Source organism: Nomascus leucogenys, chromosome 5 (assembly GCF_006542625.1).
Source record: "Nomascus leucogenys isolate Asia chromosome 5, Asia_NLE_v1, whole genome shotgun sequence".
Lineage (NCBI taxonomy): Eukaryota > Metazoa > Chordata > Mammalia > Primates > Hylobatidae > Nomascus > Nomascus leucogenys.
In genome coordinates this window covers 89,902,067-89,927,802 of record NC_044385.1, presented here as the reverse complement: position 1 = coordinate 89,927,802, position 25,736 = coordinate 89,902,067, and the positions used below count along the sequence as shown (strand labels likewise).

General features: G+C 34.5%; 1 long non-coding RNA gene across 1 annotated transcript in view; it reads left to right on the top strand.

Annotated features, from left to right (window-relative positions):
- Nucleotides 1-4,725: 4,725 nt before the first annotated feature.
- Nucleotides 4,726-25,736, top strand: part of LOC115835106 — a 32,463-nt gene continuing 11,452 nt past the window's right edge. The window contains exon 1 of the long non-coding RNA XR_004030026.1: nt 4,726-4,916. This is a non-coding gene — a long non-coding RNA (uncharacterized LOC115835106). The remainder of the gene's footprint in view (nt 4,917-25,736) is intronic.

Sequence of the window (25,736 nt, the reverse complement as noted above, 5' to 3'; positions counted from 1 at the left end):
AAAACAATTAGAGAACTATCTAAGTCCTAATTTAGACCAAAACAAACAATACAGCAATCAACAAATAGTTTTAAATCAAAGTTTTATCAGACATGTGATATTTGATTATTAGCAAGTCAGATGCCAGACTTTAAACATGACCCTTCTAAATTCTATATTCCTTAATCCTTAATACTAAGACAGATGAAATTTTCATCAGAGTATAAATTGCAGATTGTAACTTATTGGGATCAATAATAGGCGATGAACAAATGCAAGCAAAATAACTAAAAAATTTACTGGAATCCAGATGAAGTCACACAGTTAGTACTTAGCTATATTATAATCTCTTCTGACATTTTACTCTGCTTCCATAAATGTATGGAATATAGGATTTAGAAGGTCATGTTTAAAGCCTGTCATCTGTCTTGCTGATAATCAAATATCACATGTCTGATAAAACTTTGATTTAAAACTATTTGTTGATTCATGTATTACTTGTTTTGTCCTAAATTAGGATTTAGATAGTTCTCTGATTTTTTTTGTAGTTATTAGCACATCAAGCATTGCTGTACTTGAAAGCATTGCAGTATATTATCCCTTTTAATTTTCAGGAATATGGACATAATTACATTTAAAGGTTTTATAGTAGTGATTTATCTGCCTTCAGAGAGCAATGTACATTAAAAGTGGAATCTACTAGAAACACTTTGAGGGAGAATGCCATAGATTTTAGAAGTTATGGCTGACCTGGTTTTATTTTGTGCAAGATGCCATTGCATTTTTAACTGGTGTCAGTTGTTATTTACTAAGAAAATAATGCCTCAAATTTTCTTTGTCCAGACACAAGTAAGATGTTGGGAATTAATTTTTTCTGAAAATGTCTCTGTTTTCATATAATTATGCTCATTTTTATAACGAAAGTTGAACTAAAAATGAAGGTAATATAAGTTTCTTCATGTTATGAGAGATCATGGAACATATTTTACTCAAGGTTCAGAAAACTTATAAGATACAATGGCATCACTCTATTAATCAAATGGTAAAGTGATGTTATAAGAGGGATTAATGGCAGCAGAGCCATTAGAAATACCTGCTCCAGAGCCATGTAGTTTGTTTCCTATTGTACTATAAGTATGCAATATGTTTTCATTCACTTCTTGCCTTTTTAATAATGAGTATTTGTTATTTCAACTCATATCTCTATGACAAAAGCAGAGTTGTACTATTCGGTGCCTTTTTGCTGAAGTAGGTGAATATATATACTAAAAGAATAGGTTCATATGAATAAGATATAGGGCATTTATTGGACTCTAATATTTGTTTTTTACAAATACACTGCATAAAACATTGTAAATAATTGAATACTTAATGTTATTTTTACATTATTTTTCTACATAGCAGATGAATGTGATGAAGACCATGTCTATATCTATATGTTTATATGTCCTTTTAGAGGAATAAAGTATTATTTTAAGTAATATCATGTTTACTTTTAGTGAGCTCTTAATATTTTTCGTATTCTAGCAGGTCAGTTTTGATATGAAGATAATTAGAACTCTAGGAATGCATTATACCAGCATGTACAAATGCACAGCTTGCTTATATATTTGTCAATATCATACACTGTTAGCATTCACAATGAACACTTAGCATCTTAGCATTGCAAAATAAGAATAAAGGAAGTCTTTTTAATTGATTTTAAGGCAGTGCTAATAAATGAGAAAAAGTAATGGAAAGAAATTATTGAAATTTGATGAACTATATGAAGTAGATAGACACTTCCTTCATTTATTTTTATTTTTTAAAACAAATAGCTAAGTAGATCTGTTTTTACATATTTACAAACTGTAAAGCTGTCTCAAGGTTCTTTTTTTTTTTTTTTTGCTAATCAAAGTTAGTTTTAATAAAACAACTGTTCGTTATAGACAGCAGCTCAGACTGCCTTTCCCTTTTGCTATCTTGTCTATTGATCAAGGTCCCTTGATCAAGGTCTCTCAGAATGCCTTTTTTTTTTATTGGACTTGAAGTTTTAGGGTACATGTGCACAATGTGCAGGTTTGTTACATATGTATCCATGTGCCATGTTGTTGTGCTGCACCCATTAACTCGTCATTTAGCATTAGGTGTATCTTCTAATGCTATCCCTCCCCACCCCCTCCACCCCAAAACAGTCCCCGGAGTGTGATGTTCCACTTCCTGTTTCCATGTGTTCTCATTGTTCAATTCCCACCTATGAGTGAGAACATGCGGTGTTTGGTTTTTTGACCTTGCGATAGTTTCCTGAGAATGATGATTTCCAGTTTCATCCATGTCCCTACAAAGGACATGAACTCATCATTCTTTATGGCTGCATAGTATTTCATGGTGTATATGTGCCACATTTTCTTAATCCAGTCTATCGTTGTTGGACATTTGGGTTGGTTCCAAGTCTTTGGTATTGTGAATAGTGCTGCAATAAACATACGTGTGCATGTGTCTTTATAGCAGCATGATTTATAGTCCTTTGGGTATATACCCAGTAATGGGATGGCTGGGTCAAATGGTATTTCTAGTTCTACATCCCTGAGGAATTGCCACCCTGACTTCCACAATGGTTGAACTAGTTTACAGTCCCACCAACAGTTCAAGGTTCTTATTAATAATTGATTTCCACCTAATTGCTATAAATTATTAAACTAAGCTTTTAAAAATATTGTCTTCATTAGTATAATCTCTTTATTATCTCATAAATTACTACAATTACATCAACCTGTTTCAAGGGTGTTGTGGTGCTAAACATTTAAACTTTATATTATTCAAAACTTTATTTTTGTTTATTTTTTGAGATGGAGTCTCACTCTGTCACCCAGGCTGGAGTGCAATGGCTTGATCTCAGGTCACTGCAACCTCCGCCTCCCAGGTTCAAGCGATTCTCTTGCCTCAGCCTCCTGAGTAGCTGGGATTACAGGCGCACACCACCACATCCAGCTAATTTTTGTATTTTTAGTAGAGACGGAGTTTCACCATGTTGGCCAAGTTGGTCTGGAACTCCTGACCTCGTAATCCTCCCACCTTGGCCTCCCCAAATGCTAGGATTACAGGTGTGAGCCACCATGTTCAGCTTATTCAAAACTTTTGTAATTTATCTTTATGAGTATGTATTATTAATTTAAATGGTTATTCAACAAATTTTAAGTGAGTTAATCCTGTGTAAGAAGCACTGACTTAAGTCCTGAAGATACAACAGAAGACAAAACAGACAAGAAACAACAAAGGAAGATTAAAAAGCTTAAGGAACAGTTGGTTTGGAAGAGTTGGTTTACAATGTCAGGCAAATTGTGCAGAAATGATACTGGGAGCTATTTCTATATTGAGTATATGATGAAAAGTACCCTGGGTCAAACTATTTTAATGTAATCTATATGTAAATTAATTGATTACTTAATATCAAGTAGGTAAAGAAGAATTGCTGTTATGTAACAACATCCTAAATTGCAGGCGTTTGAAATATTTTATTAAAAAATAGCATTCAAAGTTGTATTATTCCTTGCTATAAATGTAAGTATACTGTACTACACAGAAGTGATTTGGCCTACATAGAAAATTTTTTATAATTGTGTTTTTAAACAAGACTCTCAACTTGTGTGGCAACTAGAAGCTTGCAGAATGCTTGTGTTCATTACAAATTTGCTATTTTATTTTACTCAGCCCTAATGATTTTCATTATCTCCTTAGTTGATAGAATCCATTTCCAAAACCAATAATCTCTTGAAATCCACTGAGCCACAAATTACTCATTAGAGAAAATTTTCAAAGATCATTACCTTTACTATAGATGTTCACTTTTCATCTCCTGCATACTCTCTTGTAATGCTCCTTATAATAAGGGGAGGGGAGATTGTGTAGTTACAGGGAATGATTTCAATGAAATACAGACCAATGGCTTGTTTACCATTTGAAACACTGCATTTTATTAAAGGTCAACATTGCATTGTGTTTAACCTTAATTCTATATTTGCAAATCTGATGTGTTTTCATTAAAATATAAATAGGACTTTAATTATACTATTCTGATAGTTTCTGAGGTGTTTCATGATTTTATTATAATTTTGGGAGGAGCAAATGTGTATGAATATTTGATGACCTGCAACAGTTGAACAGTAATTTAGTCTGGGAATTATTTCATATATCTAATTTAGAGCATTTCTCATATAATAATATAGTTTCACAAGTATAAAGTTTTTCTACTTGTAGTAAAATAAGTGTTTGATTTCTTTAAAAAGTTTAAGTCTACCGATGTGTCTAATTAGGGAAAAAAGCAAAAATTATCTTGAAATGAACTTAATAACTTAGGATTATATGGATTATTTTCATTACCCTCAAAGCTGCCTTGAAACCTCTGTACCTATATTCTAATGTTTGGCATGTGGAAATAATTAGAAGTTCAATAAAAATCTAAATATTTTTGTCATATAATAAATAGTGCTATTAAGAAAAATTACATTCAACCTAATTTATGTCTTTGTTTGTTTAAAACATAATAAAAGAGAGATTTTATAACCAAGCCTTTAGGAAATCTTGGTTTAAATATTGACAGCGTTAATTATTAGCCTTGTGATCTTGGACAAGTTATGATCTCCTTTTGTTCTCCATTTTCTCACATAAAAAAAGTGAATTGTATTTATCCTATGAAGCTCTGGCCACAATGCCTGCCCCACAGACAGTTTAAATGGATGTTTGGCTTTTTGCTTTTTGTTCTACTAGGCCTCCATTTGCTGTTTGGGAAACCCTCTATGCTATGAATGTTAGCTGGCAGCAAACACTGCCTCCCACTACAGAGGCACACAGTGTTGGTGCCTGCTTTTTCACCCTCCAGTTCCAACAGGAAGCAAGCACAGGACCCAAGCATTGCAGACAGTTGTATCATGCCAATGTGCATTCGGAGCCACTGACAGGTAAAGGTTAGGAACGAGAAATGATGTTTTTAAAAGTTATTATAATAGGAAGAGCAGCAACAGGGAACACATCCATTACCAGAAACAATTTTGGGGGTATTCTTACAAGAAATGTGGATATTAACCAAGATATACCATTATATTTACACTGGTCATTAAAATAAGGTTTGTGGCACTTTTCTTACTGCTTAGCATCTGGCCTAGTTCCCAGCCTTCCTAATGATTCTGTGAGCTGCCTGATATCCTCTTAATAAACTCCCTTTTAGCTTAACCCAGCAAGAGTTGCTTGAAATGCTTACAAATAAGAACACCCTCTGATACCGAAAGTGGTTACTGACTGTTAATTATTGTTTTACTATAAAGTAGAGCAATTAGTTCATAGGATTTTTTCAACGGACATATCGAATTTTTCATTTTTAAAAAAGTGGGCTGGATTAGATGACCTGAACTTTACATGTAATAGAATTATCATGATACTGTGATAACACAATTGGCCTTCCCTATCCCTGGGATCCACATGCATGAATTTAACCAACTACAGATCACCATTTTTTTTTAAAGCATCTGTACTGAACTTGTGCAGACTTTTTTCCTTGCCATTGTTCTCTAAACAATACAGTGTGGCAACTATGTACATAGCATTTATGTTGTATTAGGTATTATGGGTACTGTAGAGATAACTTAAAGTATAAAGGAGGATGTGCATAGGTTGTATGCAAATACTATGTCATTTCATATCAGGGACTTGAACATCTGAAAAGTTTGGTATCCATGGGGGGTCCTAGAACCAGTCACCCTTGGTTACTGAGGGACAACCTTATGAGAGATTTATTATATTGTTTCTATGTGAATAATAAAGAAAGTGAGTAAAACATCCTTGTACAACCACACATAGGAAAGAAACAGAATGACTAAAGAAAATGATGAGTTTTGACAAGTAAATATGATATACAAAGGTTTACTAATGTGTGTTAATAATATCTTGTACTTTGCAGCTAAGCTTTCTTTCAAAATAGATAAAATAACATTTGACGACACTCAAGAAATGACTCCATTTTAATTATTTTATGTCATGCTTACTCACATTAGGTAAAAGAGCCTGTTTTCATGCCACTTTCCTACATAGTCCTGGTGCTAATTAATTCGGCCATACAAATCCATAAAATGAGCACTAAAAAGACATAAAAAATAATTGACCTCCCTAAGGCAACTTTCTTGGCTTTTGCTCGTAGGATATGGATTCATTAAAGTACTTGCCATTATGTGTATTCATTAAAGAAGGAAACAATCTATTTTGTCATCAACAAACCAAACTTTCTAACCTCTTGCTAGTTCCCAGACAACATTTAGTTTAATTGGTCTGACCCTGACTATCCTTTAAGGCTTTTCAAGAAAAAAAGTAGGTAGACTCATGTGGAGGGAAATTAAGTGGGCCTGGCACAAGCTCCTGAAGTTGCTCTGGTAACAATAGATTTAGAATACACAAAGTTCAAGTGAATATGAATTGTAAGTGATGGCTGAACTGCTAGAGATCAGAGCAAAATTCAGCAGTTCTGGATACTGTTAGTAAACATTTTATATTTTTGACTAGTACCAAACATTTTTACGTTATTGACAATATTCATAACGTTATACTATAGAATATTTGTAAAAATATACATGCAAAAAAAAGACAGACATAGACTTAATATATTATTGTCATTATTTTATGAAAGTTAATAAGGAAAGGAAAAACACTAACATGTCAATAGAAAAATGGCAAAGGACATAAATGAAGAAATATAAATTGCTAATAAAAATATTCAAATATTCTAGAAATAGAAGATTTGCATGTTTAAATAGTAATATGCCATTTTTTTCTGTGTGTGTAAAATTGACAAATATTGGGAAACCAACAACGATGATCTTCATTGCTAGAAAGTTACTGTGGAATAATCTTTTTTTTTTTTTTTTTTTTTTTTTTTTGAGAAGGAGTTTTGCTCTTGTTGCCTGGGCTAGAGTGCAATGGCACTATCTCGGCTCGACGCAACCTCCGCCTCCCAGGTTCAAGCAATTCTCCTGCCTCAGCCTTCCTAGTAGCTGGGATTACAGACATGTGCCCGGCTAATTTTTTTTTTTTTTTTTTTTTTTTTAGTAGAGATGGGGTTTCTCCATGTTGGTCAGGCTGGTCTCAAACTCCCGACCTCAGGTAATCCGCCTGCCTTGGCCTCCCAAAGTGCTGGGATTATAGGTGTGAGCCACCGTGCTCGGCCAAGCAATAATCAGTCTTATACTACTATCTAGGATACAAAACTCTCTGGAAAGAAAGCATCAGGAGCCCTTAAAAATGTATTCCCTTGGCCGGGCGTGGTGGCTCACACCTGTAATCCCAGCACTTTGGGAGGCCGAGGTGGGCAGATTGCCTGAGCTCAGGAGCTCTAAACCAGCCTGGGCAACATGGAGAAACCCTGTCTCTGCTAAAAATACAAAAAACTAGCCGGGCATGGTGGTGGGCGCCTGTAATCCCAGCTACTTGGGAGGCTGAGGCAGGAGAATCACTTGAACCCGGGAGGTGGACGTTGCAGTGAGCCGAGATTGTGCCATTGCACTCCAGCGTGGGTGACAGAGCAAGACTCCATCTCAAAAAAAAAAAAAAAACTATTCCCTTTAACCAAGTGATTCTACTTCAGGAATCTATCCTGAATTAATAATAGAAATTTTGGACCCCACATTTGGACTGTTACCTTTTTTTTTAAAGCAAATCATAATTAGAGTTTTAATAAAATTGTTGCAACTTAGTTTTAAATAAATAAGGTGTAATTTAAAAGTCTCCTTATATAGCATGGCCAAAATATATGTATAGTCATATATATGCACCTATGTATATGTGAGATACCTTTATACCTGAAACTAAAAAATCAAAAAAAAAAGTTCAAGGGAATTTTAACATGGGTCTATCAAAGAGATACAATTTCAGCTAATTTACATATTTTTCTTTATGATATTATTGTTTTCCAAAATGTCTAAATTGAGCAGATTATTTAATACATTGTAAAATATTTTTAATGTGTCTGTAAATGAGAACTTCAATTCTAACATCTTAGAAAGAGCAGAGGTAAATGAGAAAGAAAAAGTTATTAATCTTCCAAAACTAATCATCATAAAATTCTCATGCTGGATTGTTTTGCACTTGATCATTCAATGGGAAAGTTGGCAGACACTTCTTTCAGAACTTTTATATATTCTGGTGGAACAAGAGAACCCATGGTCTTAAGTGTAGCCCTCCCACTCTCGAATTGCCTAATACAAAGTGTAATTTTTAGTTGAAATTGAATTCAAATGCAATTTGATATCTGTTCTCCCAATTTATGGTGGCAAAATAAATGGAAAATTTAGAGAAATTTTTGAAGGAAGGGTGTGTTTGTGTCTGGCAAGAGTGCTGAGTAAGTAACAAAGGAAGTCATACTCTAAAAAGAGTAAGAAAACACAGGGATATTTTTATAATGAAAGATGACCTAAAAAGCCCTTCCTCTTTTTTTTCTTACATTTCAAAAATTTAAACAATGTAGCTCTTTCTGCATCAGTAATATCATGACATATATTAGCGGTCTTTGAATATGTTGTAATAATTAAAGTCATTACTAATGTATTTGTGTCTCCAGTGTTCAAATTTCTTCCCCTATGCCTTGTTTATTCAGTTAAGAAACTAAATTACTGATTTCATAAACATTTCTATTCGGGAAGAGTTCCCCTTTTCTGCCTTAATTCTCTCACTGTCTTTCCTCTTTCTTCTGTGGGATCATTGCCTTCACAAATCATGTATCTCAAATCCTCTCTCAGATTCAAAACTTTTGAGGAATCCAACACCATGTACTTCAAAGCATAAAAGGTGATACAAGACAACACTTTCTAATAGGGTATGGTTTACTGGTCTATGGAAATAGGAGCACAAGAATCATCAATGGCACTGTTATTTGGACCTGAGAGAATATTTTAACATTGGAGTTTATCAAGAAAACAAAGAAAAGTGACAGAAATAAAAGGAATACTTAGGAAAAAATATCATGAAATGACCGTGGTGAAGATTCACTGAACAACCTAAGTGTGGCTACTTGTTCTATCTGTTCTGTGTCTCTCAATTTTCCCTCATTGTCTGCCTTTTCCTTGGGTTCCTGCCCAGGAAATTGATCTGTAGTATTTCATCAATAGTGCTCTGTGTCTCTGTGTCTCTGGTTTCAGCTGGGGTCAGACAATGGAAAGCTTCATTAGGAGACTGCAGGGAGGGAGAAGATGAAGTTATTTATTTTTTCATCTACCTTCCTATTAAGTTGCTTTAAGCTTCTGACTTCTACGCTTGGCAAAAATTACATTTATCTCAAGACCCCTGACCCTATTTAATGTTCTGTTCTTCTGTCTTCTGTATGTTTCTGATATGTTGTAATATCTGATTTCTTAAATATGTTGCCCTGCTTTTTCCTTTGGATTGGGAGATGATAATTCCTTGTTATTACCGGCGCTCAGTTACTACAGTATCTTTGTGGTTCCTCTAAAACTATATGTTTGTAAGTAATTAGCTTTGTAATTAAACTCCATTCACATTAGACTACTAAGAGTTTGCCCTCCTTATCCTTTTAGAACCTTGATAGTACTGAAACGGGAAAGGTTACCTTGTGCCCCTCACAGAGCTTGCGATGGGGATGTGGGCCGCTTCTTCAGTGCCCCACTGCTCAAACCTCTAGGGGAGCACACAGACGGGCAGGCTGTGTGGCTTCCACTCCATAGCAATGTCTAAGAGTGAGTATTTACAGCTCCTGAAGCCCCAGTGGGCGTGTGTTACAGGATGCTCTTTTAGTTTTGCTCTTTTAGTTTTGCCATCTATAGGCGGCTTGTGTTAACCAGCTCAATTAGACCCTCTACCTTGTAGTAAGGACAGAGGGCTTTCTGTATCCTGGGTTCTTGCCTTGGTGTGCCGGCAGAATCAGATCACACCTGGGCTTGGAGAATGATTGCGAGGTTTTATTGAATGGAGGTAGTTCAAGGGAAGTCAGAAGGGGATGGAGTGGGAAGGTTTTTCCCTGCAGTTGGGCTACTCAGCGTCTTGGGCTCTCATCTGACTGCCCAGCCAAACTGTTTCGTTCTGCTTCTGCCGGTCAGTGGCCTTCCGGCATGCCAGTGCCTGTCAAGAGGTTCAGGTGCCTGTCAAGAGGTTCAGCTGCCTGTGTGTTCCTCCACTTCTGTGCTCTTCTCAATGTCCAGCCACCTGTATGCCTGCATTTTAGGGTCTCAGGGTTTTTATGGGCACAGGATGGAGGCTTGGCAGGCCAGGGTGGTCTTGGGAAATGTAACATTTAGGTAGGAAATGCCTGTCCTCACGTAGGTCTGTGAAGGTGGAGCCATAGCAAGGGACCATACACTTCTCTACCCAGGGCTTCCTTTCCCCGCTTCCGTATCTTTTAAAGGGACCACACTCTTCCCTTCCCAACACTTGCCTTCCATATTAATATTATGAATCGAAATTTCTGAATAGCTTATGATATATTCATAATTTTGAATTACTTTTTTCTTTCTGCATAACTGACCCAAATCTTATTTGAACATCTTTTCTTTTATCACTTTCAATTATTTGTATATGTCTATGTTCTATGCTTTTTCTCATACAATTCTAAACAATTTTATACAAGTTTTATCAATATGTATCAATATAATTCTTTTTTCTATCAATACATTTTAATCAAATCATTGTCATGTTGTTTTCTTAAATTCACACATTAAGGGGAGAGATTTACTAAATTATATTTTTGTAGCTCCAGCTAGCACTATTTCTTCTAGATACTGCTTAATTTAAACAACATTGATTTACAAGGATTTGTATTCCTCTTTAATATGTTCTGTACAGTCGCTACGGTTGCCAATTTTTGCAGAAAATTACTTCTGTCTATGTTGCATCTCTTGGGCTATATGAATTCTAAATCTCACTATTTAGAATACTCTCTAGTCTTTGTGTTTTTATACTTGGGTCTGTTTTATGAAACAGAGAAAGAAAAGCTTCCAATTTGTATAAAATCTTTAAAAATCTTCCAACAGGGAAAAACCATTGAAATAAGAAGTAGTCAGCAATAGTTGTTTAAACATGTCAAGCCCTCCTAATGTGAGATTTAAAGATGCATGCTTTTTTTTATCTGTAGGATCTTTTGAGTAAGTAAATATAGTATAAATATAGTAAATAAGTATAGTGTAGATCTTTATTTTTTATTTTCACATTCTAATATACATAATAAAAATTACATATTGCATTAAGTTGTCTCTAATTAAAAACCTAAAAAAGTATTTAATTGGCTAACTTATTCAATATTCAATTATCTGGAAAAAATTGATCTATTTAGCACAGATTTATTAAGCACCTAATGTATGTTAAGCAGTAGACCTAAAGTAGTAAGAAGAAATGGCATCTTCTCAGCTATAGAAGTTCTACAAAATCTTGAGTTTATTCATCCAAGCTTCAGACAAATATTTTGCAGACACCAGGAGACGAAAAAAGCAATTCTTCACAAATGCCCTATCCTTTATGTTTTTCACTTATTATTTTCCACTTATTATTTTTCCATTTATTTCCACTTGTGATTTCCACTTACTATTTTTAATAATCTTCTTTGTTTATTTTATCTATATTTGCCTTGATACCTGCTTTGGCAAGGTTATGCCTTATTTTTCTATGTATTAGAGACCCTCCTCACAGTTCTTTTCCCATACATAGTGCCTGGTTCATTATTGTGCTTCTTAATGTTCTCTCAATTCTAATCTTGCCAGGTTTAAGAATGTGCAGCTAGTGTTTCTTCCTCTAGCCAGAAAGAGTGATAACTAAAGACACATTTCTTAAACTAATAGAAAACAAAATCATATGCATTGCCTGAAGTTTTAAGCTTTAAGGGTCTTGTGAAAAAGAGAAAAGTAATTAAACCCTTCTGTTCTTCCTCCTGATTTTATTTTGAAAATTAAACAAATTATTTATTTAGTTTTTTTGTTTTACTTTTTTGTATAATTCATTTTGCATTCTGGTACTAAGTATGAAAATTTGAATAAATCCTTATCCTTAGTTTATGCCATATTGTCAGCATGCACCATGTGAAACTCCTGAAATTATTTGTTTATTTAATCATCTATCAGTTCATCTATTTATTTTTGTTTATTTATATTCCATAACTCCATTTCCCTCCTACTTCCACAGAATAATCACTTATAGCACTTACCATCAAAGAGATTGTGACCTATAATGAGAAAAATATTTTACAGCCTCACATTTCTTAAGAATAAAATAAAATTAAGACTGATTCAAGTGGGTCCACAACACAATTATTGTGTACTAAATGATAGTTTTAGATATTGGGATTTTTAGGCATTTTTATGGAAGGAAATACTACACAATGAACACAATGAGAGGATAATAGAGACTTTGGAAAAAAAATAAAAGATTTAAACTGAATTATTGAAAGTAGATGAATTTTATTAGAAAGTGAGAAATAGGGAGCTAGGTGAGGAAAATGTAAGCCAGAAAAACAGATGTATAAGGTATATGGAAATAATGAATTATTGAAGCGCTCCTATCAAGATAAGTTGAAACAGCAACTCATTTTAAAACAGACTAAATGCACTGGGTGTGCCTTTGACTCGACCCTGTAATTCCAACTACTTGAGAGGCTAAGGCAGGAGGATCATTTGAGACCAGGAGTTCCAGGCTACAGTAAGCTGTGATCACACTACTATACTCCAGCCTGGGTGACAGAATGAGAACCCATCTCTAAAATAAAAACCCAAACCAAAAACCAAAAACACAGACTAAACAAATATCTAATAACTTCTGCCATTCAAAATAAAATAGAACAAAATATACACACTAACGAATTTCTCTAAGTTATTTCAGCCATTGATGTTTAATTTGATAATTTAAGGTTAATTAGGAAAATATGTAAGCTTGTTAGCTTTTCTGAGTATAGCCTATATAGTATATAGTATATAGTATATATAACTATTTGAATTTTCAAGAATGTGTCTGCAAACTTCAGTGGTTTTTCCAGAGGAGATTATTATTTAAATTGCAGAATTTAAATTTTCCAGAGGAGATTATTATTTAAATTGCAGAATTTAGCTTATGGTTATAAAACATGCAGCACACACGTATCCCTATTTACTTTATGATTGCTTATATATGTGTCCACCTGTAACAGTATATCCATTTTGTATGAAGTGACTTCAGAGATAGACAGAGAGAGAGGTGTCCTGCAGTCACAGGCCACTTCATAGGCGATGACCATTGTAGTCTTAGAAAGGAGGTGCTTTTTAGTAGTATGATCAGTCATTTGACTACACATCAATGATCTACAATTGGAAGAGCAATTTGGAAATTAAAGGGAGGAATTTATTTGGGGAGATTTTTCAGTGTGTCACCCTCGCTGGACTCAATGTTGCATTGTACTCACTTTGTTCACTGAGTCTATTGTCTATCCACCATCTCAGTCCATTCTCATGAGGGAAGGATGGTGAGTACTACTCCTGCTTCCTTCTTTCCCATAGGTGTTTTAAGAGCAGCTTAAGCAAATCCCTTATTGAGGTAAAGTGTTAAACCCTGCAGTGGTGGTGGGGGATGTATTGGATTAGGAACTTATACCTGTGTAGGCAATCTAAAGACAAGAAACTAATCTTCAGGTGTCAGAAGAAATTTAGAAAAATGAATGAGAAAGAGCAAGAGAGTGAAAGCAAGTGAGAAGAGAGTAAGAGAAAGAGATTGAGAGCATGCATGAGAGAGAGATACCTGTAGTCAGGGGCCTCTTCATGGGTGGCAACCAGTGCAGTCTGACAGGGCTCCACATTCAAGAGATACCTGAACTACCAGGGGCTTAATGCTGTGAGATTGACATGTTGAAACTCGTAATAGTGACATTTATGTTTTTAAAGGTAAGTCCCTAGGAAAGTGCTTTTGGAGCTTCACATGTGGCCCTGCCTTCCAATGCCTGCTTGAGATGGGTTCTTGGTAGCTAGCTTTTTACCTACCACTGTTCACCTCTGCCCAGCTTCCACTGTCACTGACTGCTCAGAATGAACTCCAGCTTGTACCGACACGGGAAGCCCTGTGGTCTGCTACTGCTGTCTGCCTTAATAGGTAACCTGAACACATTCGTGGAAATTTGCAGGGTTTGGTGGACACATACTGTGGCATCTTGGGATGAGGCATGCTGCAGTTATCCCTGATCTGGGCTGTTAGTGCCAAAGTGCATTCAAACATTGACTTGAAGGGGCAAGTTGTTATCTATCCCTGATCCAAGGTTTTATTACAGCTTGGTACAGAGATTGCAATTCCTTGGTGGTTTGCTTGTCTGCCTTGGGTAGGTGTGGTGGGTCCATCCCAACCCAGCACACTGTGTATCTGACTAAAAGCTTAAAGAGAGGAAAGCCAGCAGGCAGTGGGATTTTCCTTGAGTTGTGTTGCAGGCCCCCAGGTACCTGTGAGGATCTGCATACATTCCCTAAGTATCCCCATGTGTGAGGGAACTCAACATTAAACAGCAATTTTTAAAAAAATGACAGGTAGAGAGATTGTGGAAGAGGAGATTCTCTTTTTTTTAAATTAATTTGTTACCTCTAACAGAATCTTTTCATTTTTTTTGAAGCAAGGGTATCTATATTTAAATTTTGCATTGGAGTCAACCCTTTCTAGCTTTTATTTTCACTGACTATGGAAAAAAAAACATACATTTTCTTATTTTTTTCTTTTTTCTATTCTTGCTGGTTTGTTTATTTTCTTTTTTTGCCAAATACATGTCACTTATCAGAGAATGGGAACCTATAGGCATCTTGAATGATTCCCATAATCATTAATATTAATATTAATCATCAATACCCTTTCAAGAGAAAGGGTATTCCCTTTCTCTTGCTTAGAAAGGGAATACCCATCAACCCCTAAACAAATACATAAGAAGATGGCTAGAATGCCAAATTTTTCAGGTCTGAAAGGAGATTTGTAAGTGATCACCAGGAAGAAAATATATTGGGTATGTCAAAGAAAGTCTAGTCAAATATCCCCAGTGGGTATCTCTGAAGAACTCACAAATAAGCTCCTCTGCATACCCCCATGACCAAAAAAAGGAGCTTGATTTTACTATCTGCCAAGCCAAGGGTGTGTTAGCCTGGTGACTTCAAGACCAGGGGTAACAAAGCCTAACTACATTGATGCCAGGAAAGGAGACTGTTTTGCATCTGACCTCTTCAGCTTGGCTCTCTTCTTTCAACTCTGAGATCACCAGAAGCAGCCTAGTGAATAAGGAAGGAGGAATAGGATACTAAATAGGTAGACAGAGAAGAAACTGGTCCAGATCCCTTTCCTTCCAAAAGGTTTGACTAGAACTGTGCTCATGCTGGACAAGGTGCAAAGATTTAACTTGGAATAAAGCTTGGAGTTTAGTTATTGTATTGGACTAGACCTATTTATTAGATGGCAAATAGTCTTCTAACTGAAAATGACCAGAGTATTCTTTAATACTTGAGAAAATTGAAGAAGTTGTTACATTTGGACTAGATTGTTTCATGGGGAAAGTGTCTAAAAACAGGCACAGAGTGAAGATGAAGCTGTACCCTATGACTCATTTGTCTAACTCACTGTTACACACTTCTATGGACTTATCAATTAGCTACTATATGTCAAAGCAAAACCTTTATTGAAGCAATGTAAGTGTGAGTAAATACTGTATTGGATATTAATATAATTTTTATTATTTCCTTTTTCTGATATAATAAGATTATAAGTTGATCTTAAATAACAGAAACAGTACTGAATGGTTTGAATGAGTAAACATAATTTTTATTATTTATAATATTAACCTATAAATTACTATTTTTAAAATTCTGAAACATTTGGTAACACTAAATACTATGGACTGATTTTTAGCTTCCACTTAGCTGTATAAAATAATCCATTTATTATTTATCCAGAATGATTTTTAAATTTATCTAACCATGTCTAGACTAATATTTCCTCCATGAGAACTAACTCTAAGAAAGCAAATGGGAAAACATTTTTTTCTCTACTCAAGAGATTTGGCCCCATTTAAAGAATTTCCAAACTGTACCTAGCAGCTAATCCTACTGCTGACATTGACACTTTTCTACATGTTTCTCAGGGTCTGTAAATACACTTTCGAATGAGATTTTAGGAATAATGATTCTACCTGAATAAATATACCCCAGGGCTGCTCAAATATCTAAATATTTTGGGTAAAAACATTTGCAGAAAAACTGTGCATTCACAACCTATATGCTGACCTGTAATGGATTAAGGTATTCTACCCTGACATCAATTTTCCAGAAAAGAAAACCAATACCAACGTAAAAGAATCTTTCTTTGCCATATAGGCCATAGATAGGATAATGCTAAACTTATGCTGTTTTCTAATAATATTTTAAAAATCTCACGAGGTCAAGAGATTAAGACTATCCTGGCCAACATGGTGAAACCCCTTCTCTACTAAAAATCCAAAAATTAGTTGGGCGTGGTGGTGCACACCTGTAGCCCCTGCTACTTGGGAGGCTGAGGCAGAAGGATCTCTTAAACCTGGGAGGTGGGGACTGCAGTGAGCTGAGATCATGCCACTGCATTCCAGCCTGGAGACAGAGTAAGACTCTGTCTCAAAAATAAATAAATAGGTGGGGCGCAGTGGCTCACACCTGTAATCCCAGCATTTTGGGAGGCTGAGGCAGGCAGATCACGAGGTCAGGAGTTCGAGACAAGCCTGACCAACATGGTGAAACCCCGTCTCTACTAAAAATACAAAAATTAGCCAGGCATGGTGATATGCGCCTGTAATCCCAGCTTCTCAGGAGGTTGAGGCAGGAGAATCACTTGAATCCAGGAGATGGAGGTTGCAGTGAGCCAAGGTCACACCACTGCACTTCAGACTGGGCAACAGAATGAGATTCCATCTCAAAAAAATAAATTAATTAATGAATCAAAAAGATCAAAATCAGAATAATGAAATCTTACATTTCATTTTATACACACACACACAAACACACACATATATATGGTATTATGCTTTACATATATATATAAAATATTTACTGTTATGTTTATATATATATATATATAACAATATTTACTGGAAAATAACATCTACTCAGAAGTTAATGACTATTTGGTCAAGTAGCAGACACTGGAATAAAAATGATAGACACTTAAACATTTTAAGCAACGTTTAGTAGAATAAGCACAATCTAATATATATGTACAAATTATTTTGGAAACATAAGGGAAAATTTTGGGGAACATAAGAAATAAAGGAAGAAATGAGTATGTTTGACCGAAGAGAAGATATTTTACCAGGACCTTAAAGAATGGAAATTCACTAATAAAGACAGAAAATAAGTATATTGTAAAATATAAACAACAAATGAACTAACAATTAAGTGGGCATCTTGATTTCAATTAAGGAAATTTTGAGAGCTTCAGTTTGTGCATGCTATTTGAGTATGGGGAAGATTAGAACAGAAATCTAGTTAGGTACCAGTCATAGGCTTTCTCATGCTAATACTTTCCCACTTTATCATATGGACCAATTAGATAAGTTTGTTTTAACAGATAACTGAAAACATTATGAAAAGTTATTGCAAGGGTTAAAGAAATGGTAGATGATTTCAGTTAGCAAGATATTGTAAAAGCCCAGATGAGAGAATGCTGTGAAAAAATATTATGGTATAAAATATGCAAAGATGTGGATTTGAGAGATATTTGTTTGGTGGTATTGACAGAATTTAGAAACCAAGGACACAAATTGGAAGAGAGTGATGAGAAAACTTATAATCATGAACAAGATTCCCAATTTTTATTGACAGCCGAGACAATGCATATTATTAAATAAGTTAAAAAAATAGAAATCTTCTCATTCTCACAACTATTTTAAATATTATTTAGTCTCCTCAAAACTTGGATTTAGTCACCATCTCCTAACTCTCAGGAGGTGACATTCTCTCCTATTTTAGATTGTCACTTTGTTGGAAGAAACACTCTTGGCTTTCCGTCACCAGTTGACCAAAACTGTCATTGACCCTCCTCCCTAGGTCTAATCTCTCTACCTACACCATTGGGCCATTCCTTTGCTCGCCTTACAGTTTAATAATTTTTTCCTTACTTCTATATTATTAATATATCCCTTTCTAAATATGCCATCTTATCATTTAAACTTGTCCAAATCTCTCACATTTGAGAATGAGGTCGACAGCCTATTCTGCATTTACTTTATCTTTTTATTTCACTTTACAGACAAATATTTCAAAAAGTTGTCTATATTTGTCCTCCACATATTTTCATATTTTTAATTTTTTTTACTTTCCTTAATTTTGATTTGTACACCTGGAACTATGATAATAATCGCCACGTTACTAAATTCAAAACACACATTTTGATCTAAGGTACTCATTCATTTAGGCATATTGTGGTCTACCTCTTCCAACTGAGTAACATGTTGGGCTTCCTAATACCAGATATTTTTCTTTAAATTTTGCAAGGAATAGTAGTCTGATTTGAAGCCTTTTTATTAGACATATTTCTTCAATCTTGGTTTTTATCAGTCCAAGTTGCACACACAGTCGCTCACTCTCCCCCTCTTTCTCTCTCTGCCTCTCTCTCTCTCTCTCTCTGTATCTCTCTTTCCCTCTGATATAAAATGCTACAAAATGTGGCCTGTGAATCATAACTGGGCCAGAAATATGTGTTTTATCCACATTTTTAAAAATAAAGCTTTAATGTTTCTTGTAGAAAAGATATTTAGCTGTCCAGGACAGATTCTCCACTCTTCTTGGAGGGACTTTCCCTACTATGTAGCGATAAGAGGATGCAATGCCTTTGGCACCATCCAGAAAGGAGACATGTAAATTGCAGGAGAGTACGGGGACAGTCATAAGTAGGTGAATCCACTTTATTCTTGCTCACAGTATATGAAGCAGAGGATATTGGCCCTAATCAGTCTCTCTCCCTTTTTGGAACTTTGAATACAGATTTGGGTGAGTAGAAATGGATCAAAGCTGTAGTCAACAGTATGTTGAAGATGTTTTGAGCAAATTGTGTATGAGGTTTGTCCTGATACACAATTTGGCCAAACCTCCTTAGACTCCTTGATTCCTGTCTACTTTCTAAGATGAAACACTTTTTAGTCTCTCATAAGTTATGTGAAGATATATACAATTACAAAAACTTTTCTGTTCATGTAAGACATTCAGAGACCATTTCAATTGCTGTTAAAAGAATGACTACAACATACAACAGTTGATGTAAAAAAAAAAAATAGACTCTTGGCTTCCCTTCAAAATTTGATGCTCTGGTAACTCCCTAGTGTTAAAGACCAGCTGGCTTCATTAAATGAGGCATGTGGCCTTCGCTTTCAAACCATCCCTATTACTTTTACTTCTGGGAAGCTTGTTTTCATTATCTGAACAACCAATTGTGAACTTCAATTTACACTTTTCCCCAAACATCTCATTCATTCTCACTGCTTAAGATCCCATATGTGTGTTAGAATTCCATAATCTAATATATTAATCACAGATCATATATTTGAGCCACAGATCTACAATTGTCTTTTAGATATTGTTTTCACTGGCCTAATGTTAAAGAAAATAAAAGCAGATATCATCACTCATGACAAAAACCTTTCTATTCTCTCCATCTTCACTCTTCATTGAATGTAAACGTGCACAAAGTTAGAGAACTGAAATGCATCTTTAACTTCTCTCTCATCCCTATGACTAATTATGGCAATCTCTCAATACTATATACTAAGTATCTCTCACATTTATTTATTCATTTTTTAAATCCCATTAACCTGGTTCAGGCCACAATAAATTCTTGTGTAAACTATTGCATTTTAACTTCCCATGTAGTACATTTGCCTCAAATTTTGATTTCCAACAATACTTTCCCACATTGCAGTTACAGCATGAAACCCCATTAAATAACTTATCTTTTTTATATAATATATACCCTTCTTAATAACACTTAAAATTCTTATTCCCATCAGCCACATCCCATGATACTCACTTTTTGTTTTTATTGGTGTTTTATTCAATGTGAAATACATAGAAATAGTTGGATATTTGTGTATGGAACCCAAACAAGTAGATGTAATCTTTATTTCTAAATCACTTAGGACTGAATAAGTAAAACCTAGATGGGTTGTGGTATCTATTGCACTGTTTCAAGTAAAGGAGAGGACGTTATTATTTGTTCTCAGACTCTTTTAAATAGGGGCTTATGAAGGTAGTCTTAGATGTCTAAAAAAATCTAAATTCAAGAAGAGCTCTCAAAATATTCATTAGTCTAAAGAAGTTTAGAAGAAATAATATGAGTGTAAATTGTACAATACTTGCCTAGATCCCTGGTATCAAAGACCTTATAAATTAAGAGTAGAAACATAAATTTTAAAAATACACAAAAGTGTAATAAATAACATGATTTGGGAAATACAGGGCACTCGAGGAGTATATATTAGTTTATTTTGCCATACCAAACGTGGATATCCACCTACTTAACAATTTTATGTAGTTTTTCTTACGGCGTGACACTACTCGCACACTGTAAGATGTAGGATATGTAAGATGATTTTAGAAGATACATAGCTATTGCCATCCCAGCAGACCACTTCTATGTGCAATACCACTGAGCTTGCTATAGATTCAGAGAAATACAAAACAGAAGAAGATGGAATCAGAGAGAGAATGAGGAATGAGATTATGCAGGATGGTTTAAGTCATTGTAACCCTTTGAATTTCACCCTGAATGAAATGGGGGAACCATTGCAGTTTATTGCAGAGAGTTGACGTGCTGTAAATTATACTTTTGAAAGATCATTATGGTAGCTATGTTGATAATAAACTGTGGCAATTGTGGGGGAAGGATAAACAGGTCTGAAGAAACAAGTAAGAAAACCATTGCTCTAATTGTGAGAGTGAAGATCGCTTAGTCAAGACGGTTAGCAGTGAATAGACTAAGAAAAAATATGGTTTCTGGATACATTTATATATACACATTTTTGTTGTTTTCTTAAGATAATATATTTTATTTTTCAAATATTTATTTTGAAATAATTTCAGACTTTCAAAGTAATAAATATACTACAAAAATTGTCCTGAAACTTCACCAAAATTCCCCAAATGTTAACACTTTACTGGGCTTTCTTCATCCCTTATTTTCTTTCATTCTCTCTCTCTTCCTTTTTTTTCTGTATCTATACCTGTTTTGATCTATATGTGCATAAAAATGTTATCATTATTCTTTTTGTATGATTTGGGAATAATTTGTAGATATAATGACACTGTGCCTTACATACTTCCATGTGTTTTTCCAAAACACAAAGTCATTTTCTTCCATAATCAGGGCTTAATAATCAAAATCATGAAATTGTATTTGATACTGTATTAATTTCGTCGCTGGATATATTGAAGAGGTAGAGTCAACAGGATTTCTTGCCAAATTAAAGCTGATTATGAGTAAAAGAGAGAAGTCAAAGATGACAACAACATTTTTTATCTAAACAGATGGAAAAATAGCATTGATATTAGCGTGAATAAGAAAACTGTGGGTGGAGAAGGTTTTGGGTGAGGATGGCTGAAAATCAGAAGTTCAGCATTAAACACAATAAGTTTAAGAAGTCTCTTAGCATCTAAATCGAGATAAGTTCTGGAGAGCTGTCTAGAAAGATGTCCTTGGAAAGTGGTAGTCCTTTCTGCATAAGAAAACAGATAATTGTGAACAAAGATGTAAAGTAATTCAATATCTAAAAGAAAGTTAATTGATTAGTGTCATGAGAGATGATCATTATTTCCCCAAGAAAATAGTCATTGAAAATAGTTTTTTAGAGGTAGATTTTGGAATTAAAGAATGCTAACCATTTGGAATATTTTACAAAAGAACAGGGAAATAATCACAAATGTGGACAATATTAATTTTTCAGATGTGTGAGTGGAGAGTTGACAGTCAGAGCTGAGGATCCTGGTTAAAGCAATGCCTCAAAGTGTACACGTTGGTAGAAAAGAAAGAAAAGGGCAGAGGGAACAGAAACATAAGAGCAAGGGGAAAAAAAAGCTAAGGGACTAGAAGAGCATAATAATATATGAGAACAAAAATAGTGAGACTGAGAGATATGTAAGCCTATCCAAGGACAAGAGAAGTATGGAGTTTTATATTTCAACCCACGAAGAGTTAATATTGATAACAAGGTCTAAAGTGGGGAATTAGTTGTTGAAATGGAGATGAAGTTTGCTGAAATGGAGGATGCCCACTTTAGGAAACAGATCTAAGAATACCTGGCAGGGTCAACAGTCAAAGAAGAGCAAGTGGCACAGTTTCAATTCTGCATGATTAATTCATTTAACTTTTCCTCTTACAGAAAAGGGCCTAAAATTATATGACATTTACTTTCTTATTCCTTTTGTTCTCTTTACCAGCCCTTCTAGGATATTTTTTCTTAAATCTGAAGAGAATTTTCCTTCCTGCAAGATTGAAAAATCTTCAGTTTCTATTTATTTGCTTCATTTCCAAGTAAAGTTTATTTGTATTCTTTATATTTTACTGTGAGTCGATAAATAGAAACAAGTTTCAGGGTGCTCTCATTTCACCTAGCAAGTATCTCTTTCAGTAAGATTATAAAAGTGTCTGTCTCTTATCTTTATAAATTTGCATGCATTACATTTACATGATAAGCTGTGGTTCTCTGATAAGTCAACAACTCTAAAATTTCAGAATCTTATCAAGGCTCTTTCAGTAACTGAATCTCATAACTGCTAAGAAAAAAAAAATAAAAGCTTCTACCATTACACTACCAGCCTTATACATCACTGAAAGGATTTCTAATTTGGATATGTTATTTTGAAATAGACCTTTTTATCATGTTTTCTTCCCACCGGTAATTTTAGACTGGTATCTTCATCTGCCATGAGTAAAAGTGCTATTACTTGCTAGCACATCATTAACGTCCGGCAGGAATATAATAAATTACACCATTTCTCTGCAATTTTACTCGAGCGCTATTTCTTGCTGAAATGTATAAAACTGGAAAAAAACTTTGGACTTCTACCTGACAAAAGAGCACAGAGATATTTTATAACTGTCAAGGTTACTAACAGTTTTACAGTCAGGGCAATCATGTTGTTTTTGGTCTACTTAAAGAATAGGGCAACAAAAAGTACCCAATTAAATGTGGGGCAAAATCAGAATATATGTGGAAATATGGCATAAACAATTTTTGAATATATTTGGCAAAAACAGTGAAGTTCCGACATTTATCAACGTTAGAGTGGGGTCTAATATTGCCAAATTACTCAATTCAAATGTTCGAAGCAGAGAAAATCAAGGTTATGTGCGCCATAAGATTTTTTTTTTAATTTTTGTAGATTCATGTGCAGATTTGTTACATGGGTATATTGCATAATGACTAGTTTGAGCTTCTAGTGTACCCATCACCTAAATAGCAAACATTATACCTCCAGGTTATTTTTCAGCCCTCATTTAGCTCCCATCTTCTCCCGTTTTGAAGACTTTCTTTCAAAAAAATGTCCCTACAATTTTTCTTTTTCTTTTCTTTTGGTGTAATGATCTTGTATTTTTATTATCTCATTTATTTCACTTACAAACAAAAATGAAATTTTATTATTTAAAATGAATATTGACAGGAATAAATTGACACCACAGTTGTTAATGGTAAAATATATATATATATCACTAAAACATTAGTACAAAATTGTTAGGAGCATCAACCCTAAACTTTCAATGCAAATCTTTCCTAGTCCCACTTTAAATATATATAAAAATAATAATATTTAGTCCACATAAAGGCAAGTAGTATAACTCATTACTAAACATCAGAAATAATTCCATTTCTTAATAGAGAAAAAAGATAATTATTTTTTGTTACAGAGTATTTTTTGGCGAAAGTTTTTGCAGGTAGTGGGAGAATACATGAACAATATTTTATACTTTCTTTTTGTACGTCATAAGAAGGAGAACTAGGAAAAAGATATTAGGCAGAACACCTGAGACACATTAATTAACTGTACAAATATTAAATTATTCGTTAGCACTTATTTCCACTCCCTTTAAGTGTCAGGTAACAGAAATTTTGTGAATGTCTAATGTAAACTTTTACAAAATGGTATTTTATATTTCATTGTATTTCAAATTGCTTTCAGCATTGCCTCATTTTACAGTCAGAATAACTGTGAGCTAATATTCACACGCTTTTATTCTCTCTCTGATCTCCTACATATGATCCAATGGTTAATCATCAGTTATAATCACCCGGTGCAATAATAATAAAGACTGGTCTTGTTTTTCCTCAGCCTCATCCCAACAGCCTCAGTTAAATCTGGAAGCATGAATTATGGTTGAGGTAGTTATTGTGCTTCCGGGAAAATCCAATGTAGCATGCATGTTTGAAACATAGATATCCTCCAGTATGAAAAATATCGAATTCAGATTTAAAGGTATCCAACCTTCCTAGAATAAGGTCTATCTAAGCTAATTGCTCTCACAGCATTTTTTGCATGGTATTTATTATGTTAGTTTGTAACTGTCAATTTATTTTCCTGCCATAACAATTTGTGTGTGATTTCTTACAAGCTGAAAATATGTCTTTTAAATCTGGATTGTGCCTAGCAAAATTCATGGCACCTTTTTGATAATCAGTAACTTTTTGTCTATGCATAATGGGTACTCGCTCCTCTTTACTCCATATAAACAAAAGAATTGTTTATTATCCCAGGAATCTTCATTGGCATGCCAATTGATTCAAGGATATTGGGGCTTCCTCTTAAAGGCAATTAACCCGGAAAGAAAAAGACTGAAATAAATTTAGGATTGGGCAGTGCCTTAGAAAACCCTTGCAAAGTTCTATTAATTCTTCCGTCTTTTCTTCACTTGGAGCATCACAAATGCCCTGTTTTGGGAATGATGCCTTTATAAATAAACAAAGATTATATCCTACTTCTGAGCCGTAAGTATTTGACATAATGCTCTGGAATTTTGCTTCCTAACTTTCATATATCCAATTTGCCACAATCTTCTATTGTTAAAACTATTCTTTGTTTATACTAATGTCATATTCATGTTAACTCTGAATATTTGATATTTCATATTTGGATAAAATCCTGTATGTCTTGTATATAGTCCAATATTTCCTGGTTTTGGATATTAAAAACCACACAGTCCCAGTATCAGTTTCTTTCTTCTAACTTTTATAATAATTATTATTTTTAATTTTAGAGGCAGGGACTTGCTCTGTCATCCAGACTGGAGTGCAGTGGCACGATCATAGTTCACTGCAACTTCAAACTCCTGAGCTCAAGCAATTCTCCTGCTTCAGCATCCTGAGTAGCTGGTGCTGCAGGCAAATGCCACCATGCCTGGATAATTTTTTTTTAATTTGCTATAAAGATGGGGATCTCACTGTGTTGCCCAGGCTGGTATTGAGCTCCTGGCCTCAAGCAATTCTTCTGCCTTAACCTCCCAAATTGCTGGGATTACAGAAATTAGTCCATGCCTGGCCCAATTTTTATATTTATGTGCTATAGCTATATGTCACTCCTACATTTCTCAGTATTTTAATCTGCATTCCTGATGACTCATGATCTGTATGTAGTTCAGAGTCTGTAAAAGGTCTGTGAATAATTTAAAAATAAGTAGGGTAGTTTTCATTGGCAAATCCCTGATTTGTTTTAAATTTGTGTTATTTGTAGAAAATATCTTACATCATAAAGGGATATTGTGTAAAATATATTTCAGAAATGGCATTTTGGCTCCCACAGCTGTTG